Genomic DNA, 6000 nt, shown 5'->3' with positions numbered 1-6000 from the left:
ATCAGGGAATTTCAAGATCTATAACTAATAATTATTTATTATAGTGTGCAGAAGAGTGTTTGCCAGAATTTCAAATTGTGATGAATAAAGCCCTAAAGGTCATAAGATTAATGATGTTTGCCTACCCAGCTCACTTTTCATCATGAGCTTGAAAGTCCCAAACAGTTTTCTGATGAATAGGAAGCCAGGCAAAAAAAGCTGAGAAGGGATTAAAAAAAAAAAAGAGAAAGAAAGGCGACAAACAAACCACAAGTCTTAGATATGATCAGAGCTGACTCAGAATGAGATTCAAGAGCTGCTGAAACATGAGTTAATAAAAGCAACAGGACTAATGCACTTTGTGATGTACACAGGCTGAAATTGAGACTGGACTGGGAAGAAGGGAATTGACTAAGCTCAAATGCATTGCTCTTCTCTTTCCCTTTGGGAAAAATATATTTTGAAAGGTTAGAACAGGAAGATAGATCAAGAAGGAAGAAAGCAGTAGAGAAAGATTATTTTTTCCAAAGGAGTGACAAGTATGTCCCCCCTCAATAAGAACCAAGATTACACACACACCCCCCCCAAAAAAAAAAAAAAATTATTCTTTCTTGTTTAGTTTAGTGCAAAAATGGTGCATAAAGCCAGGAACTGAATTATGAATAAAGGCCTTCAACAGCATGAAAGTGGTTTTTCTTGTCTTTTCGAAAAGCCCTCGAGACAGCACGCAATCTTCTCTAATATTGCGCCAAATGGTGATGGGACTTGTGAACTCAGCAGATGTGCACAGCTTGACCAGGCATGCGATACTTGTGGAAAAAGCAGTCGAATGGAGAAAATGAAAACAGCTACAGAGATACATACAGACAGGCAACCTGTAAGGTCAACGAGCAGCCTAAGAGAAGACTTGCAACACAGACAATGAAAAAGCAAGAAACTTCAAGCTCAAAGCATCTTCTTGAGTGAAGCATCACATTTCTTTTTTAATTTTCAGTTGAATTAAAAAAAAAAAAGTATCAATGTTACCATCTACTACCACAATTAACATTAAGTCATACCAATTAGCAACAGTTGTTACAAACTCCTGAAGGCAGAATAATTTTCAGTATCTTCTTCTTTCAAGAAGAAATAAAGAGATTTGGTTCACACTAGTTGAGTAAAGTTGGTCATTCTGAGATAATAACTACCCTGATCTCTGAATTGAAGTTCATTGCCAAAGAGAATCCATAAGTAAAAAGATGGAAACAGAGAGCCTACAGGGAAAGGAACTGTAAACATCTCAACAAAGCTGCTAGCATCAACTAATGATAGATGTGAGCCAGAGCTGCCCAAGCCATGTGCAAGACAAAACACATAAGGAGTGTTCACACCACCTCTGGGGCTAGACATTTATTTCGGGTTGTGAATAGAGCTGGAGAAGCCCATGTATAGCTGGTGAAGCACTGGGCTGGACCAGAATTGGAGATACTAGGCTCACTTCAGGACTTCCTGGATACATTACAGAGTCTTGAGAAAAGGATTTAATTCCCTTTTGAATTTCATTCCCTGTTTATGCTGCCTCAAACACACAGACTAAACTCTTTGAGGACGACTGTTTTATTCTATATTATGACAGTGTCACATAAGCACAATCTTGGATAAAATTTCTCAACCACAATTAACAATTTTGAGTAGCGGATGCATTTGGAGCAGTGTGGAGAGAGACATGCAGCATCTAGAGGATAGTATGTGGAGGAGGTCAGGGTCCTCCTCGGTTTAGGTTCAGCGAGATGCAGAAGCAAAGACGACAAAGGATCCACAAAAGAAAGAAAAATCCTTAGCAGTAATATTTTTCCCTTTTGAGGGGGTACATTTCCAACCCCCAGGGAATTTCAAGTAACATGCTTAACCTCCACTTTGGGAAAGGAAAATATGAGCCAGCACACAAGCCTTGAAAGATTTCCAGTGTCTGGTTGAAGTGGTTTCCATAATGCAAATCAATATTTCTCTTTCCAGGTTCTTTTTATTCTCTGTAAAATAAATCATGAATTTGATTATTTTAGCAAATTACAACACCAATTTTTATGCTGCTTCCTTCCATCTCCAGTGAAGCACACCGTGTCCAAGATTAATACAGCCTGATGCACAATAGAACATTACAAAAATTATGTATCTTTTTTCCCTTAGTAAGACTGCTACCACCAATAGCAGACTTGAATCTGCCAATTGTAATTACAACTCTAGGATTTTATTGTCAAATACATTTCCCAGATAAATGGTTTTGCCTTTTCAATGAATTTGACTGATGGGCTGAGCACGGAGTTATCTTTTTTAAAAGCTGGAACGTATGGGGTATTACAAATTCTCTTGCCTTTTTATAGGCTATACAAAACCTTTTTTTACAAATGTATTTTTATTTTTAGTGCTTGTCTCTTATCTGTATGGCTTATTTTACATGAATCAGCACTGCTTTGCAGCAAACCAGATTCAAGTGTATCATTTGTGAGCTACATACAAAGACAGCAGTAAGAGCACTAATCTGTTCTTTTCAGCACACTAGGTCTCAAGAAGCTTGCACAATCCAGCATTAACAAGCTATTTATCTCATTTACCATCTTAATGACTGAAGAAAAAATAAAAAAAGGAAACGATGATTGCTTGTTTGTTAATGAAAGGGTGCTGTGGTTAACCATCGGAAAGACTATTAAGCATCATAAAATTGCCCTTGAAACTCGACACACTTAATACCTCATCTGATGTGCCACACTGGCAATGCATAAGAAATAAAAAGATCAATAAAGATTTCACCTAACTCCCAATTAGATAATTTCATGGATTTGGGGAAGAAAATAAAAACAAACTAGAAAAGATAAAAATAGAAATATTAAAGCAGATTAGATTATTGAACAGTGAAAGATGACATGGATTGAGTTTTCACTCTTTTATGATGCTAAGGTATCTGCCTTATAAAAATGTGGATGTGGACCTATGCATTGCCTGTATTTTTGTCTACCTATCAGAAAACTTGTAGGTCCTTGGTAGTTTAACAATTATCTTAATAAAAATGGAAAGCAAAAGAATGATTTTTGAGGTTAGCTTCCCACTCCTGATGTTTTCCTTGCTCTCTATATTGGGAGCCTTGCAGAAGACACTGTGTTGAGGAGTTAACGGCCTTGAACAGACCGTGTTTTCTCTACTGTTCCTTGTACTCAGGGTTTGAGCAGCCTGTACGTCAGCATGAGCAGTCGCTGCAGAGGAAACCTGCTGCTGTGGCCCGTGCCAGCCAGTGCTGTGTTGGTGGGTGTTATGACAGAGATAACACCCCAGCCTGTCAGGAAACTTTGTTAGCCGAACAGCTTCCTAATATAATCTGTAACTTGTAATATGTTTAGGAACAGTAAAGTCTATGCTGATCAAGGGGTACAATGAAGTGATTCTGACCAGGAGGCAGTTGTACCTCAAGGAGTCAGTGATCCATATCACAGCTAACCTGAGTTCACGCAGACCGGTGCTGTGCTGCACAATGCCTTGGCTGCAAGGCAAACTCAGCCAGTTGATCATAAAAGAGGAACCTGTCAACAGCTCCCACTCAGTACCTGCAATTGTACCACCTTGCATGGCCTCACCTTTATCTAGAAGTGCAGCAAGACATCCTCATGAGACCATCCTTTATGAATAGAGTTGTTTTCTTGTAAGAAAATTAAATATAATAGCTCAAAGGATTAGAAAGGAGGAACAGTATCTCTGCAGCCTGCCATGGGAAATCCATCAATGGTCTGTCTGATGATGCATGAACATGGGGTGCCCAGCATCTGAAGGGATATAAGATTTATTACCTATATATAGTCTTCTTTGGTTTCTATTGTATTAAAAAGGCTATTTTATTAAGCTATTTTTTTGTTGGTCCGTCTCTTTCTCGCACCACACCTCACCCTGTGGTGCAGAACAGTGAGGTTAAAAACTTCCTTTGTCAGCAGATCATTAGATTACATTTCTGGCTATAAATGCCACTATATTCTCCACTGGTTTCAGCCTGTCCCAAAATCTCAGTTCACATTTAACTACTCAATTCTCAACTCTGCAATTAGGATTAGAAACTTAGTCCTCAAAGAAAGAGGGCTAAAGCTATAGTATAAAGTTACTGTCATAGCTATCTTGAACATCTGGCATTAAGGCATTGGAGACCAAAGTGGGATTTCCAGGTAAGACTTGAAGTTTTGAAGAAGTCACTCAGAAGAACACCAAAAGTAATAGTTGGCCAGGTGTAACCTAATCTAGCTACAGGAAATGCTCAGGAAAGAGAGAGATCTTAAGTGACATCCCTCTCCCGGGCTTAGTTCCCATGTTTTGTAGTACCTATAGATACTTCTACCATGTAAAAGCATCAGTCCTAAACTTGCTGTCTTGACAGTAACAGCTTGTAGCCCTGCACAGCAGAGAACTAGTTTCTGTCTTTCTAGATAAGTCATAGGAGGCTGGAGAGTAGGTGGAAAAATATATTTCCCCCACAATCTAGGGTTTATGCATGAGATTGCAGCCAAGATGCTTGACAGCATCTGGAATAAAATACTTCTAGAGCCACAGAGAAAGAAAATTTTAATTATAAAAATGACAATGGATGTAAGAATACTCACAGGTTTTTAGTAGTTTGCAAAATTTTGAATATTCAAGTTCCGGACTTAAATTAAATGAAGGCATTTTAAAACCCAGTTCAGGCACCAAGTCCTTTCATAGATTTAGACAGATACATATAAAAAGGAAATACCAGATATGTTGGAATTACTTTAGTAGCTTGTCAGTAAATACCCTTGTATGGATTACAGATCCTGAGAACCTCCTGCTCACCCATCTTTTATGTGTTGATTACATTACATTAAAAGTACATTAAAAATAGCTTACAAAGTCTATGTGCACTGTTTCCTGTTACTATAAGCTCCATAAATAGTAAGATCTATGATTATGCTCACTGATTTCTCTAAGTAGGCTGAGATTTTAAATACTGTAAAAGCCTACTTATGACAACAGATATCATAACTTACATATGAAACATTAATAGAAATTAGAATATAGGCTGATTCAGGGAGTTTATGAAGTTTATAAACTCTGCCAATTTATTGAAAGAGTTTATGTTCTCTGTAAGCACTTCATTTCATGGATCACAATTTTTACGGAGCACTCTGGAAAAAAGTGTCAGTACTTATATCTCAGGAACATCATGAATGGTATGTAAGAGATGCAGATGTAACAAATACTTCTGGCACTTTCCAGACTGTCACGCTGGTCTCCCAATTAGGGTTTGCGGTTTTTCCCCTATCTCTGAGGTATGACTTTATTTGTATAATGTATACAGAAAGAAGCAGATGCCAAATCCTCACTTCTTTGCAAAACTCAGGTCTATGATTTAGTATCATTCAAGCCACTGAAAAAGAATTGATTATTCTGTTATTGAAGATACTACAGAATTGTAAACCAGCATCCATTCTTTTGATTTCCAAAATATTTGCATTATACACATCAACTCTATCCTGCTGGAAGACGAGCTTTTATAAGAAAGAAAAAACCCACTTATTGTTGGAAAAAAAAAAAAAATTATTTACTTAAACTATTTCAGATGAAAGTTGTTTTCCAGACAGTTGCCCGGACAAGCAAACATGTCAGCCTATACACCTTTGCTCATGAGAATAGTTCTAGTAATGATTTTCTTACCAAAGGTAACAAAACAGTGTGGAAACAGACAGAATACTTGGATGATTGTGGAAGGAGGGGGACTGAACAGAAGAAAGTTTAGATCTTCCTCAAAGTCCTTCCTTACTGCAGCAGCTAGATACAACAATAGATAAGACTGAAAATTGTAATGTAATATATAACCTTGCTGTCTCTGACTAGGTCAGGATTTACATCAATCCTTGATATAAACAAAATAACTTGGTACTATTAGCAAGATAACATCAAGTGGTTAGGTTCTCATTCAGTTGCAGCAAAATACAAAACCTGAATTAAAAAATATACTGTAGATATGTTAGATACACATACAGCACATGA

This window comes from Numenius arquata, chromosome 4 (genome assembly GCF_964106895.1).
Source record: "Numenius arquata chromosome 4, bNumArq3.hap1.1, whole genome shotgun sequence".
In the NCBI taxonomy this organism is placed as follows: Eukaryota; Metazoa; Chordata; class Aves; order Charadriiformes; family Scolopacidae; genus Numenius; species Numenius arquata.
This window is presented reverse-complemented; position numbering follows the sequence as displayed.